General features: G+C 40.6%; 1 protein-coding gene across 1 annotated transcript in view; it reads left to right on the plus strand.

Annotated features, from left to right (window-relative positions):
• The window catches only part of LOC115471036 (poly(rC)-binding protein 3-like), a 1141923-nt gene that overhangs the window by 397619 nt on the left and 727266 nt on the right, over nucleotides 1-17038 (plus strand). The gene's annotated exons all lie outside the window — the stretch shown is intronic.

Consider the following 17038-nt stretch of genomic DNA (forward strand, 5'->3'; position numbering starts at 1 on the left):
GTCCAGACACTGCGGCTGTACCACAAGTAGGAACCATTCTCTGGGCAGAAGTTAAATGGCTTTTGTGGCTCAGTTTGTCCTCTCTACCCTTTTCTTAACCTAACAGCCTGTGAATTAGACACCCTATACAGAAGACAGTGTATCTGAGCATATAGCCAGTAGATATATGAAGACATAAAGAAGGGGTTGGATTTTATATTGCACTGTCTGGCTGTGGAACAGTACAATCCCAGCTGGTTCTTTACTTCTTGGAATTTATAGCCACTGATCTCTTTTGCCTCCCACTGATGGATCAGCAGCACAAATTCCTTCAAAAAAATCTAGCATTGTGACACTGTAGCCTCTGCCTCAGGGCAACAGAGGAGAATAATTTGAAAGTATTTAGTCTAATCATGGCATTTAGCTCCAGGAATGGGCTGTGGCAATTTCAAGCTGCTGTGAAAGCAGCTGGTACACAGGCTATGGCAGTATGAAGCCGGGTGGCACGCTCGCTTCACAAGGGATGATGTCATGTCAATCAAATGGATGTACTGATGGGAGAGTTCAATCTCATTATGAAGAACTCTTTGGGCAAATAGAACAGAGTGTGGAGATGGAGCTGGATGCTCTCAGAAGTGAGATATCAAAAGAAATATCAGATGTTTGATATAGTTCAGAGTCTTAAACAGTAGTCCAGATTCAATTTCAACTCACTGTCTTAAGGCAAATAAAATTTGGGGAGTTATTTTGTGGCATCACAATAGGCACTAGAATAATTTTGTTTCTATACATTTTTAGTGCGCCTTATGCACAATTCATCAAAATAACAGTGCTATGAGGTAAGTAATATTGTGGTCCATGATATATATATATATAAATGATACATAAAGCATAAAGTCCCTCAGTGTCTGATCACACACAAGTCCTGCTACTCTTTAGTGCACAAACGTTCTTCACTCTCTAAAATATACCGTTCCCTCAGGTGTTTGCAGCCCAAATGCATAGCCCTGTATTTTTAGCATTAAATCTTAGCTGCATTAAGTTCCTCTTTCATGCACTTCCTGGGCTTCAACAGGGTGCAAACCTCTGAGCTAGGGCCACTCTCCACCTACAGCAGCCCAGCCACAAGTTAGGGAGGGTTCTTTCCAGCAAAGAGTTCCAGAGTTTAACTATTTATTGAGTGAAAAAATATTTCCTACTATTGTTTTAAATGTATTTCCATTTAACTTCATTGAGTGTCCCCTAGTCTTTGTACTTTTGGAATGAGTAAAAAAATCAATTTACTTCTACTCATTCTACACCACTCAGGATTTTGTAGACCTCACTCATATCTCCCCTCATCCGTCTCTTTTCCAAGATGAAGAGCCCTAACCTCTGTAGCCTTTCCTCATATGAGAGGCATTCCATCCCCTTTATCATTTTGCCTGCTCTTCTTTGAATCTTTTCTAATTCTGCTAAATCTTTTTTTGAGATACAGCAACCTGAACTGAATGCAGTACTCAAGGTGAGGTCGTACCATGGAGCGATACAGAGGCATTATAGTATTTTCGATCTTATTCACCATCTCTTTTCTAATAATTCCTAGCATCCTGTTTGCTTTTTTGGCCGCCACCGCACATTAAACAGAAGATTTCAGCGTATTATCTACAATGACACCCAGATCTTTTTCTTGGTTGCTGAACCCCAAGGTGGACCCTAGCTTCACATAACTATGATTCAGATTATTCTTTCCAATGTACATTACCTTGCATTTATCCACATTTAATTTCATCTGCCATAGTCTTCCAATTTCCTAAGGCCTTCCTGCTATTTTCCACAGTCCGCACGTATTTTAACAACTTTGAATAGTTTTGTGTCATCTGCAAATTTAATCACCTCACTCGTCGTTCCGATTTCTATATCATTTATAAATATGTTAAATAGCAGTGGTCCCAGTACGGATCCCTGTGGCACTCCACTGTTCACCCTCCTCCATTGAGAGAAATGACCATTTAACCCTCTGTTCTCGGTCCAATAACCAATTCCTAATCCACACCAGAACATTGTCTCCTATCCCATGACTCTTTAATTTTCTCAGGAGTCTCTCATGTGGAATTTTATCAAAAGCTTTCTGAAAATCTAGATACATTACATCAACCAGCTCACTTTTATCCAAATGTTTATTTATGCCTTCAAAGAAATGAAGCAAATTGGTGAGGCAAGACTTCCCTTGGCTGAACACATGCTGACTCTGTCCTACTAAACCATGTTTGTCTATGTGTTCCATAATTTTATTCTTAATAACAGTTTCCACTATTTTGCCCAGCACTGACATCAGGCTTACCAGTCTGTAATTTAATGGATCGCCCCTGGAACCCTTTTAAAAAATATGCATCACATTGGCCACCCTCCAGTCTTCAGGTACTATGGATTGTTTTAACGACAGGTTACATATTACAGTAGATCAGCAATTTCATACTTGAGTTCTTTGAGTACCCTTGGATGTATGCTATCCAGTCCAGATGATTTGCTACTCTTTAATTTGTCAATTTGGCTCATTACATCTTCCAGGTTCACCGAGATTTCTTTCAGCTGCTCCACATCATCACCCTTGAAAACCATTTCCAGTAAAGGCAAATCTCTTACATTTTCTTCCGTAAAGGCCAAAGCAAAGAATTCATTCAGTTTCTCCACTATGACCTTTTTCTCTCTAAGTGCCCCTTATGCTCCTTCATGATCTAACTGTCCCACAGATTCCCTCACAGGCTTTCTGCTTCTGGTGTACCTGAAAAAGTTGTTACTGTGAGTTTTAGCCTGTGTGGCAAGTTTCTCTTCATATTCTCTTTTAGCCTTCTTAATTAATGTTTTCTATCTGACTTGCCAGTGCTTATGTTATTATTTTTTTCAGTTGGGTCCTTTTTCCATTCTTTGAAGGACATTCTTTTGCCTGTAATAGCCTCTTTCATTTTACCTTTTAACCATGTTGGCTGTCATTTTCTCTTTCCACCTTTGCAAAAATGTGGAATGCATCTGTTCTGGGCTTCCAAGATAGTATTTTTGAATAGCATCAATTCTTGATTTAGTGTCCTAACCTATGCAGTCAATACTTTTAGCTTTTTTAAAACCATTTTTCTTATTTTTTTATAGTCACCTTTTTTAAAATTAAATGCAGCTACAGTAGATTTCCTTTGCCGGCATCGGTTTTCGCCAATAATGGAAACTGAGGCCGGCATTCTCAAACCCAGCCAAATCCAAGGTATTTTGGTCATGGGAGGAGCCAGAATTTGTAGTGCACTGGTCCCCCTGACATGCTAGAACACCAACCTGGCACCCTAGGGGGCACTTCTAAAAATTAAAAATAAAAATAAAAATAGCTCCCAGGTGCCTTACCTTGGGTGCTGAGCCCCCCACCCCCCCAAAACCCACTCCCCATAACTATATACCACTACCATAGCCCTAAGGGGTGAAGGGGGGCACCTACCTGTGGGTACAGTGGGTTTCGGGTGGGTTTTGAAGGGCTCCCAATTTCCACCACAAGTGTAACAGGTGGGGGGGGGGGGGTTGGGCCTGGGTCCGCCTGCCTGAAGTCCACTGCACCCATTAAAACTGTTCCAGGGACCTGTATGCTGCTGCGATGGACCTGAGTTTGATATTTGAGGCTGGCATAGAGGCTGGCAAAAAAAGTTTTTAAAGTTGTTTTTTTGAGGGTGGGAGGGGGTTAGTGACCACTGAGGGAGTCAGGGGAGGTCATCCCCGATTCCATCTGGTGGTCATCTAGTCAGTTCGGGCCCAACGCGGCCACCGGCAGTAGTTCCACCTCTAGCACATACCATTTATGGCACAGCTGGATTAAAAAAATATATACTGCTGGGGTATCACGGGAGCCCTTACCGCCACCCGAGTGTTCCTCCCCCTTTGCATGGCTACACAGTAAGAGCAAGTTTACTACGAGTCCATGTGTTTTTTCGACATGGTCTGCCTTTTTATTTTATCTTCCATAGTGGATTTGATGGACCACCTGCCTTGCTGCTTTTTGACGTGTTTTTTCAGGCTTTTTACCCACTGGGGTAAAAAGGGCCCTGGCGCACAGCAAAAATGGCCACCACCACTCCCACAGGACCCTTTTTACCGCAGCTTGGCAAAAGGACCCCAGACATTTTAAGGTGCACTACTGAACCAAAGGCACTCTAGTTGAATACACATCCCTTTTGGTTACTCAAGCTATATAAGCATGCAAAATACATAACATAAGTACATAAGTATTGCAATACTGGGACAGACCAAAGGTACATCAAGCCCAGCATCCTGTTTCCAACAGTGGCCAATCCAGATCACAAATACCTGGCAAGATCCCCCAAAAAGTACAAAACATTTTATGCTTCTTATCCCAGAAATAGTGGATTTCCCCCAAGTCCAATTTAATAATGATCCATCCTAAATACCAGACAACGAAACTTATACCAGAACGGGACAAAACTGAACTCTCTATACTTGACTGCTTCATTTACTTGTCACTAATGAACTTTAATGCAATACCACTTTGTATTTCTCATCCCAGAAATGGTGATCGCCATAACAGAATAATATAAGCCACAATGAGCCTGCAAATAGGTGGGAAAATGTGGGATACAAATGCAACAAATAAATAAATAATGGTCTATGAACTTGGGGAAAATGAAGGTCTTTTCCTGTACATAATATAAATCATCTAGAAAAATCTAGTCTGTATGGTAATAAATGAAAGACAGCCTAATTGGGATTATTACTTATGCAAACAAGCACAGTAAAAACAGCTCTCCCAGGACTTTTCCTCCCAAGACATATTAGCTGACATTTCTTATATGTCACTCTAGTACAATCGTTTTCTGAACTGTGCAGTAATAAATTATGTGAATAGCTAATGAGATCAGAAAATAGCTTTTTCTTATCTTTATTATTTGTTTTTAACAGTTTTGATTTGTGTTAAATATATCTTATGCATTTTTTTTTGAGTTGTATTCTATACCATATATTTATTTATTTCTAAAACTTACAACCCACCTTAGTGGAGGAGTGGCTTAATGGTTAGTGCAGCAGGTTGCGGACCTGGGGAACTGGTTTCGATTCCTGTTGCTGCCTAAGAGTCAGCAGTGGGTTGAGATCCTGGAGAACTAGATTTAATTCCCTCTGCAGCTCCATGTGACCCTGGGAAAGACACTTAGTCCTCATTTCCCCAGGTACAATATACTACTTAGATTGTGAGCCCACTAAGGACAAGGCAAGTACCTGTAAAGAAATTGTAAAATACTTAGGTCTAGGTGGTATATAAATACTGAAAATAAACTTATACCCCACCTAAATACTAGGCAATTTACAGCAAAACACTCATAATAAAAAGAACAAAATAAAAACATATAATACAAAACAAACATGTCCTGACACAACTGCCCTTGAACTGTTCAACCCACAAAGCCATCATACATTAAAAGCCTGGAGAAAAACATATGTCATTAGATCTTTCTTAAACTGCTTCAAAGAAGTACAATATCGCAATATACTTGGGGATACTCAAGTTCCTTATTTCATGGGTTTTTCTGTATCTATTTCCAGGGATTAAGGAATTGACCTGTCAACACCAATGAGGATGCCCTTGAATAAATCTAAGTAGAGTTTGGGAAGTCTATTCCCCTTGAGTTTGGGGAGGTCTGATGATAGCTAGTGAATGAAAAAATTATGCTGCTTTTGTTTAGGAGAACTGAGCACATAAACTCCTGAATTCAACAAAGGTTACTAAAAAGTCTGCACATGCCCAATTTGTACATGCAATTTAATTGAATAACAAGCCAATTAGTGCCGATAATTGAATGCTAACAATAATCAGTGCTAATTGGCATTAATTAACATTTCCATGTGTAAATTTACACGGCTGGATCCATGCATACATTTTATGCAAAATGGGGACATGGTCATGGGACGGTCATGGGTGGATCAGGGACATTTCTTTAATTTACATGTGTTGCTATAGAATAAAGGGGATCCACAACTAATTTAGGGGATTTACACTAAAGTTTTGTTGGTGTAAATTAGTCATGCTTAAATGTAGTTGTGGTTGTCATCGCTAAGTGCTGTTTTATAAACTGTGCCTAACTTTAAGCACTGTTTATAGAATAGCGTTATGTGTAATTTTTTCAGGGCCTATTTGTTAGGCGTGATTTATAGAATTTAGTCCAAATTGTTTTAGACCCCAAACCTTTGGAGCTTCTTTGTTTCTATTTTATTATTTCTCCTATTTGTCTGCCAGCATCCTCTTCATCTGTCAAATATGATTTTTAATCCTTCTGGGCAAGTAGTCATTCTATTTCCTTTGAGCTAGTGCAAAACTGGAACAGAGTCAACATTAAGGACTGGACTAATTGGAATAGGTTTGTGGCAGATGAGTACAGATGAGGCTTATTGGGTCACAGTGGGGGATCACAATAATATAAATGCTGAAAATCTAACAAAATGCAAAATCTCTAAAGAGGGAAGTTACTAAGCTGTGATAAAATATGACATTTTTTACCACAGGAGTCAGTAACCACTGATAATGAAGTACCATAGGCTAGTGAACCCTGCAGTAGAGGAATACTATAACTTGCAGTCACCCTCACAAGCTGCATTATTCTGGCAATAGTGATCATCACATGATATGGTTTGATATAAGAGTGAAAGTGGAGTGCGGCCGCACAAAACTCAAAGTACTACATTTCAGACACACTCATTTTGGTAAAATGGAGGAATACCTGAAGGAGCTGATGGCATGGGTGAGCACAGGTAAAGTGGAAGCACAGTGGTCCAAGCTGAAATCTGTTATAAGTATGGCAACTTTCAAGCAGGGACTGTCTCTTCATGTCCAGTGTACAGTGCTATGTATGTCTAGTAGCACTATAGAAATGATAAGTAGTAGTAGCAGTAGTGAAAATGCGTGGGATAAACACATAGGAATCCTGTTTAGAGGGAATTGATCCAAAGAAGCATAGCGGAGACTAGGTGGAACACTGGTAATTTGGAAGCAAAGCCAGTACTGGGCGGACTCCTATGGTCTGTGCCCTGATAGATTTGGATGAGCTGGAATGGAGCTTTTCAAGGGCTTCAATAACAACTTCAAAAGTTTTAGAACAAAGACAGTGCCAAGCAGACTTTTATGGTCTATGCCCTGAAAATAGCATGGACAAATCAAGATCAGGTATGCATATGTTGTACCACCTCATAACTTATGAAATGCGTTTATCATCATGGGCAGAATGGATGGACCTTACAGGTCTTTATCTGCCATCATCTACTATGTTACTATGGAAGGGCATAATCGAACGGCGCCAGCCAAATCGATGGCTGGCCATCTTCGGGGCCGGCTCCGTGAGGGGGCGGAGCCAAGCATATTTTCGAAATATGCTTGGCGCCGGCCAAATCGCTTGCCAGGCTTAGAGCAGGATTGCCGGGTTTACATGAGATGGGCGGTATCGGTTATCAGCGATAATGGAAACCGAAGCCGCCCAGCTCAAAAACGAACAACTCCAAGGCATTTGGTCGTGGGAGGAGCCAGCATTTGTAGTGCACTGGCCCCCCTGACATGCCAGGACACCAACCGGGCACCCTAGGGGGCACTTTAAAAAATTTAAAAAAAATAGCTTCCATAGCCCTAAGTGGCTCCTACATGTGGGTGCAGTGGGTTTTGGTTTTTTTTGGAGGGCTCAGCATTAACCACCACAAGTGTAACAGGTGGGGGGGGGGGGGTGGGCCTGGGTCCACCTGCCTGAACTGCACTGCACCCACTAAAAACTGCTCCAGGGACCTGCATACTGCTGTCAAGGATCTGGGTATCCTAGTAAAGATTCATGGTATCCAGTCCAAATTCAAATTCAATAAAAACTTAATCAAAACATCTTTATCAAGATATATAACTCAAAGAATTCGGGGCTTTTTATCTTCAGATCATATCATAGACATTCCAAATCATCTCATAGAAATTTCCCAAGAACCTCAGTGATGTTAATCGCTGCCAATTTCAGGCTATAGCGATATATACAACATCAACATCTTCACCGGTTCTTTTTTAATATATGAAGCCTCCTCTTATAATTAACAATATATTTTAGCTTAGCTTATCTTTTTTCAAGCTTGTTGTATTTGCTTGTTATAATTGTCGGACCCAGGGGATCATTTGCCCGACATGCACGTTTCACACAACATGGGCTGTCTCAAGGACATTCCCCCTGTACTCTTTTCGGTGCCAGCTAAGCAAAAGTTATTCATCAGCCAAGATCAGCAATAACCTTTGATTAAGTTTTTATTGAATTTGAATTTGGACTGGATACCTCGAATCTTTAATAGGATAGATTTAAGGATCCAGTTGCTAAATAATATCTACTTGCCTTAATATCCCGTAAGGAGCTGGGTATGGCATACAGGCTGGCAAAAAAAGTTTTAGTTTTTTTTTTTGGGTGGGAGGGGGTTGGTGACCACTGGGGGAGTAAGGGGAGGTGATCCACACTTCCCTCCGGTGGTCATCTGGTCAGTGTGGACACTTTTTTCAGACTTGGTCCTAAAAATAAATGGACCAAGTCCGGCCGGCGAAATGCTCGTTCGAGCCGGCCATTTTTTTTTCATTATAAGGTGAAACCGGCCATCCCATAACCACGCCCCCACCCGCCCCCATCCCGCCTTCGCTACCCTACCAACATGCCCCCTTGAAGGTTGGCCGGCGCCGCGACAAAAAAGCAGTTGGGCCGGCCAAAATTGGCTTTCGATAATACCGATTTGGCCGGGATCAGGAGAGCATGCGATCTCCCGATTTGTGTCGGAAGATCGCCGGCGATCCCTTTTGAAAATGAGCTGGATAGTCACTTAAATGTTTGTTAGACATGTGCACTTATATGAGTCGCAGAGCAGGTGTGTGTACATGCATAAGTTCCAGAGGTACACAAGCAACTCTGCCTATGTGTAAGTCTATCTGTAAAATACACACTATGTAAGAGACATGCTTATTTGCAGAATTTGAATAGATATATGTTCATATGTGCACACATAGGCATGTATGTGTCACTATCCTAATAAAATGTGTGTTATGTAATGATTAATTCAAACTTTAGAGAATTGTCATCTGTAAGTGGTACCAATTAACTTTGTTCCATGGCTCTGCTGCTTATTGATTTGTGCACTGTTGCTCTGCGCTCAAACTGCTGTGCTGGATGTTCCATGTTCGATACCTATCATAATCTCTTGTAGGATTAATTGTTCAGTCACTGCCCATACAACCTTGTTCATGACAAGCTTCTCTCGTGCTCATACGAGGCGTGGAATCTCCTTCTCCAGATGTCATTTAATCACTTTACCTTCAATTATTTTGGTCTCCACCTCCTATCTCCCTATTCCAATTGGGTATGTAAACGTTAAGTTGATGGTCAATAAAACTGATGTTATTAGGGACTGGTTGGTGGAGAAACAATTTGGGTTGCTGCTGGTCTCTGAAACGTGGCTTTGTTCAACAGAGGATCCTTTACTCGATGCTTTATGTCCCCAGGGTTACAAGGTTCTTCAAATTAGAGCTAAACAGAGAGGGGATGGAATCGCCATCATTTATAAGGCCTTCTTCAAAGTCAAACCATTGTCCCAACTGAACTCTTCTCATTTCAAAATTATTGCCTGCAAATTAAGTGATTCTGCCTTGTTGGAACCCATATGCCATGTTCTCATCTATTGCCCTACAGGAAACTGGTCTGCCTCAGAAAGCTGTTTTACTGAATTCCTCTCAAATATTTGTGTTAAAGTTTGCTAATGTCTTATTAGTAGGTGATATTAATTTGCATCTTGATAGCCCTAGGGATGTTAAGAGAAAGAGCTTAATTGATTTTCTCACCTCCTGGCGATTCCTTCTGCCGCATTCCCAATCCTCCCACATTAGGGGTCATCTGCTGGCCTATAGAATTGTACATATGGAGAATTTCTACCTGGGTGACCCATCCTGGTGCCATGTCCCTTGGTCATACCATAAGACTGGAGTTCACTCTTTACTAGAGGGAAGATACTAGGTCTTTTCAGTCCACTATCACCTTTTAAATAGAGAGGTAGAATTGATCCTGTAAAATGCAAATGCAAACAGCTAGGATTTCTTGTGAAAGTGGGATGAATTATGTAGTTCTACCATGGATAGTATCCAGCTCATTTTTGAAAGAGAAGGGCGCCCATCTTCCAACACAAATCAGGAGATGGGCGGCCTTCTCTCAGGGCCGGCCAAATCGGCATAATCGAAACCGATTTTGGCTGGCCTCAACTGCTTTCCGTCGCAGGGATGGACAAAGTTCAAGGGGGCGTGTCGGCAGTGAACCGAAGGCGGGATGGGGCGTGGTTAACAGATGGCCGTCCTCGGCCGATAATGGAAAATAGAAAGGGCATCCCTGATGAGCATTTGACAGACTTTACTTGGCCCCTTTTTGTTCACGACCAAGCCTCAAAAATATGCCCGAACTGACCACCAAAAAAAACTAATTAAAAAACATTTTTTCCAGCCTCTATGCCAGCCTCAAATGTCATACCCAGCTCCATCACAGCAGTATGCAGATCCCTGGAGCAGTTTTTACTGGGTACTGCAGTGCACTTCAGGCAGGCGGACCCAGGCCCATCCCCCCCTACCTGTTACACTTGTGGTGGTAAATGGGAGCCCTCCAAAGCCCACCTGAAACCCACTGTACCCACATCTAGGTGCCCCCTTCACCCTTTAAGGGCTATGGTAGTGTTGTATAGTTATGGGTAGTGGGTTTTGGGGGGGGGGGTTGGGGGCTCAGTACCCAAGGTAAGGGAGCTATGCACCTGTGATCAATTTGTGAAGTCCACTGCAGTGCCCCCTAGGGTGCCCGGTTGGTGTCCTGGCATGTGAGAGGGACCAGTGCACTATGAATGCTGGCTCCTCCCACAACCAAAGGGCTTGGATTTGGCCATTTTTGAGATGGCTGTCCATGGTTTTATAGGCAAAAACGAAGCCGGCCATCTGTAAGGTCGGCGATCTCAACATTTCGGTCGACCTAAATGTTGAGATTTGGCCGGCCCCGACCGTATTATCAAAACGAAAGATGGACGCCCATCTTGTTTCGATAATATGGGATGCCCCGCCCCTTCACCGGGGCGCCCATAAAGATGGGTGTCCAGTTCAATTATGCCCCTCCACGCCTTCCATCAAAGCTTTACCCAAACTCACCCATAGGGTGTCACCTTGATAGAATCAAGGTATTCTCCTCCTGATGAGGCAGTGTACAAAATTAGAGAGAAAGTGGTCAAGACATAAATCTGACCAGAATAAAATGCTTTGGAGGAAGACTATCAGGGATTATAAGAAAAAGATTATAGAAGCTAAGACCCTCTACTATAAAGAACAAATTGGTTGCAACCATTTAAATACCCATATGCTCTTTAGCCTTATTAACAGGCTTATGTCGACTGACATAAGCCTATGTCAATTAGCCATGTAATTTGAACAAAAAGTAACTAAAATTAGAAGGGGCTGCATTGCAATTTAAGGCCACTAGTGCTCAATCTTGCATCAAGCAGCCTAGTCTGGATACTGGCATTGAAGCTGACTGACTGTGGTCCTCCATTCTGCTACCCACTCATGAGACTGTCAAATCCTTTCTCACAAAGTATTCTTCCTCACATTGCCTTCTGGATGTTTGTCTGAATTATGTATTAAAAACTGTACTGACAGGATTCATTGACCTTCTTCAAGCTCATATCTCATTTTATATGTTTTATGTTAAGTTTATTGATATTGTGAATGCTTTATTGTAACCCGCTTTGATCTTAAAGCAGGATATAAATTTTTTAAATAAATACATATACTGACCCAGGGTGCTTTTTCTTAGTGGAAAAGTTGCTTAATATTTACCCTGATCCCTAAGAGCACCTCTGCTTCACTGGGAGGTGATACTAATTACAAGCCTGTTGCTTCTAGCCCATTGTTGACTAAGGCAATGGAAGGAATAGATGGTACTCATGAATCACATTTCCTCTCTCTCCCTCTTGCACAAATCCCATTCAGGCTTTAAACCTTGTTATAGTACCAAGACAATCTTGACCACCTTAGTATCTGATTTTAGAAAAGCAATCTGTCTAGGCTTTAAGTTTTTAGTGATTCAATTCGATATGTCAAGTGCCTTTGACCTCGTTGACCATGAGTTCCTTTTAGACCTTTTGGACCAATTCAGACTGTGTAAGAAGGTTCACCAAAGGTTTTTGTGGCTTCCTAAAATCTAGATCATATTAGTTGCAATTGTTAGGTTCTCTCCTACCATCCTGGTCTCCTGACTGCGGGGTGCCACACGGCTTGCCATTATCTCCAATCCTGTTCAATGTTATGATGGCTCCATTAGGTGAAAGACTGGAGGCAGTGGGGTTCTGCACTTTAATTTATGCTGACGATGTCACAACCTATATCCCTTTCAAGGTTGGTCTTCCAGAAATTGTCCCTAAGATTAGGCTTGGTCTTGATTTGTTGGAATCCTGGGCTTCCAAATTTAAATTTAAGTTAAATAGAGAGAAATTTCTTATGATAACCAAACCCTTCGACAATACTATATATAATAATGTTACCGGTAATAACGCATCCTACCCCCTAGGCAGTATGCTTAGAGACTGTGTATTAGTTGTATTAGTTGACAATCAGCTCATGTTTGAGGCTCAGGTTTCCTCAGTAGTCAAAAGATCCTTCAGGTCTCTTTGGAAACTGAGGAGAATCAGATCATATTTCTTGTCTGACATATTTAGACTGCTAGTTAAATCCTTGGTTTTAACTCTATTCAATTACTGCAATTCTATCTATGCTGGATGTAAGGAGGGTGTCCTAAAAAGGCTGCAAATGGCCCAAAATACAGCAATCTACCTTATTTTCCTTATTCTGCCAATACTGCAAGGAAGGTATATTTTGGCATCCTGATGTACCATGTTGAGGTGATACTAGGCTGAGAATAGGCATTGATAAGCATACTGATATGTGAAAATAAGATAGACTGAAAGTTAGGAGATATGTCTTCATTTATAGGTATTTGTATGCCAAGAAAATGTATTTTCCATTGCTTTTCCAGTATATGTGAAAACAGAAATTGACACCAACTGATGATGTGTATATCAACTCACATCAAATACATTGGAGAATGTCAAAGTAAAATATGTATGCATATTAATGAGTTCCATATACAGCAGCAAACATGACATATATGACCCCAAAGATACAAAAATTAGGGTTCTGACTGATGTTCAAACAAAACATAGCATTCAGATAAAATACTGCATTTATGCCCTATCAATGATATGTGTAAATGAACATGCCTAAGTGTGAAAGCTACATGTATAACTTAAATTATTCTATGAAATGCTCATAAATCAGAGGTATATATATCAGCATGCTTATCAGTGCCCATTCTTAGCTCTGATATCATCTCAATACTAGTATCAATGCCCATTCTATGAGGGTCCAAAACAGCTATTATTAGTGATATACTGAAACATTATAGCTTAGATCTGTTGTGCATACCAATACCTGGTTGAGTACAGGTGATGTAGATTTGTTAGAAATGTGATCAAATGATTTTATCTTTTTCTCTCTTGCATAAATTTTCAGGATAGAGAAGTTGCTATCATACCATGAAAATGTATTTTATGTAGGTAGATTGAGATTTGCCTGTTTCAGGGGGGAGGGGCGAGGGGGTAAAATGTTCTCAAGTAAATTGGTTATTCTGCTATGCTATCATGCCTCTGGTGGAATAGCTCAATTGATCTTTAATATACAGAGTACACTACCTGTCTTATCCTTGGTGATGTTAATGTCCTGACTGATATTGCTTTGATGACCCAAGGCTGATTTTTTAGTAAGTATAATTTACTCAGAGGTTCAGCCAATATATTTTTTCCTGACATATGTAGAAGGCCATCTATTTGATTTAATTTTCTTACATGAAGTGGCAACTGTAGATTGAAATCATTGTGATTTGGATTTATCTTCTCTGTCATAGTCTGATCAAGACATCTTTAAGCTGGTTTTAAATTATCTACTCAGAATAGCCTAGTTTCAACTCAGGTGGATGAATAATCACCTTTAGAGTCAAGAAAAGATTTGCCAACTCTAGACTCCTGGAGGCTTCAGATCTTTCATGGGTGACTGAGTGTACTTTTGTGGATTGTTTAATTTAAATTTGCTGTCAACATCATCCTTGTGAGAACTAGAGCTGTGACAACATTTAAGGGCTCTATGTAGTACAATTTGGAGCTGAAAGTGTAAAAACAAAAAATTCAAGTGCTGTGAAGGGCAATTCTAGATAATAACGTGGTGAGGCATTTTCGATATTACGTTTAAATCCGACATTGGATGTTTTGCTGTAAATGTCCCAGTTTCTAATAGGAAATATAGCCATTTTTGAAACAGCAAAATGTCTATCTTTTTGTTTTGAAAATGGCCATTTGCTAGATATTTTGTGCTCAATGCATTTATCTTTTTGGTCCATTTTGAAAAAAAAAGTCCAAGTGAAAAACACACATAACCAAGCCATTGGGATGTAGAAGGATCCAGAAGAGCAGTGGGGCACCCTATGGAGCACTGCAGTGGACCTCACATAAAAGCTCCTAGGTACACATCTCACCATTACCCCCTTATATTGTGTGCTGAGCCCTTCAAGCCCACCAAAAACACACCACCCCAAATTGTACACCACTACAATAGCTCTTATGGATACAGGGGTCACCAATATGTGGGTACAATAGGTTTTTGGTGGGATTTTAGGGCTTACTTTCCACCACAGGTGTAACAGAGTGGGATATGGGCATGGATCTCCTTCTCTATAATCCACTGCACTGACCACTAGGCTACTCCAGAGACCTGCTTGCTGCTGTAATAGGACTGGCTATAACATCTGATGCTGTTTTAGAGCCTGGTATGTATGTTTCTTTCACATCTTTGGGGGGTGAGGGGTGGGAGGTGTTAGTTATCACTGGGGGAGTAAGGGGGGTCATGCCTTAATCCCTCCAGTGGTTATCTGGTCATTTAAGGCACCTTTTTGTGCCTTATTTGTTTTTTTAAAACAGGTCTAGACCAAAATGTTTAGATTGTATGTCTACTTTCAATTACTTTTCAAATTATTTTCTTATGCATTATTCTTTGTTATGTGTCCTATACTGTTTATTGTAAGCCACATTGAACTCAAAGTTGTTTGGGATAATGTGGGATATAAATGTCACAAATAGACTGTAGCACTGGATGTGAGTGGAGGAGTAGTCTAGTGGTTAGTGCAGTGGACTTTGATCCTGGGGAACTGAGTTCAATTCCCACTGCAGCTCCTTGTGACTCTGGGCAAGTCACATAACCCTCCATTGCCCCTGGTACAAAATAAATACCTGAATATATGTAAACCACTTTGAATGTAGTTACAAAAACCTCAGAAAGGCAGTATATCAAGTCCCATTTCCCAATATGGCAGAAAACGTCCAAGTGTAAGTAACGTCCAAATCCCACCCTTGATATGCCCCCAGCATGCCCATTTGTGATTTGAATGTACTGCTGACAAACTGCATACCAAAATATTTAAACAATGAGTTTTGAAAATACTGATTTGAATATTTTGGCAAGAAAACATTGAAATGCTGCTTTGTGACACTTTTTAATGAGCCCGATAATAACTCATGTAACTTTGTAAGTGTATATGCTTTGAAAATAAGCTTCTGTGTCTGATGTGCAGCAGTTTGTTGTTTGATTATTTTGTTTGTTGATTTTATTATGGATGTTTTATTGTAACCCACCTAGTTAATAGTGAGGGCTAGAAATTTATAAAACGAATAAATATCTCTAAATGATATTCTCTATATACCCCCTTTCCACCTTCTTTTGTTAGAGATATAGGTCAAAGGATCTGGCACAGTAGTTCCTGTTACTTATGGTCTTTCTTTTTTAATTAAAAAAAAGTATTTTCCCCTGATATTTAAAACCATTTAACTATCCAGGAACAGCTCCTGGCCAGTTAAATGGCATTTAACTGGCTATCCAACAATATTCATCAGGAGATAGCTGGCTATCTCCTGCTTAATATTGCCGGTTAGCACTTAGCAGATAACTGGCTGTGTCGTCGTGTGATATAGCTAGCTATCCGCGAATATTCAGCGCATTGCCAACTAAGTTTGGCATCCAAATTGGGCCGCTGAAATAGCAGGCCTATCTTTGTCCAGTTTAAACTTAAACCAGCCTGTTGGCCAGAAAGAAACCGGATATTCAATGCCGGTCACCAGTTACGGCCTGGCATTGAATATCCAGCTCAGCGTTGACCATGGGAGGTGGCTCGGCTAATTCCCATGGTCTGAATATCAGCTCCTTTGTCTCTAAATCCCAGTTCAAACAGATTAGCTCTGTGTAGCCTAATTATTTTCAATACTTCCTAATAATACATTTTATACATTTTAGTAAATCTCATTTATCATGCAAACCCTTGGAGTTTGAGAAATCGCTCATCTTTAATATTGGCAATTAAAGTTTTATTTCACATTTTTATTTTATACTGGTAGATGCTGTCAAGAAGGGGCCGCATGGGAAAAGCAATGACAAAGTTTTCAAGGAGTTCGGGAGATGGTTCTATCTCCTTGAGTATAATTATCCAAACTCAAATTCATATACGAACCTATCTAATGCCACACAAAATACATCATTTGGATTGGAGTATCTCCCCACTATATTGGCAAGGATGTGCCCAAGTTGGTATTTTTGACTATACATGGTGGACATGTTCTATCATTCAGGTGTTCTGGAAAGAAATGCTAGAAACTATTCTGGCTATTACTTGAGTTGACTACAACCTACTACTTTATGGATGGAATTGAGAGCGGAGATATTAGGAACACCCACAGTTTAGTACAATGCCTCTTATTAGTGGCTAGATGAACTTTTGCTCACTTTTGGAACTGAGAAAGCTCCTCCTCCCCCTGCACACAAGATGACTGGTAAAGGAAAATATGGGAAATATTACTATGGAGAAGTTAATTTGTGGGGGAAGATGTATGTCTTTCGGCGAATATGGATCCCATTTGGTTCTTTCATGAG

This window comes from Microcaecilia unicolor, chromosome 1 (genome assembly GCF_901765095.1).
Source record: "Microcaecilia unicolor chromosome 1, aMicUni1.1, whole genome shotgun sequence".
NCBI lineage: Eukaryota > Metazoa > Chordata > Amphibia > Gymnophiona > Siphonopidae > Microcaecilia > Microcaecilia unicolor.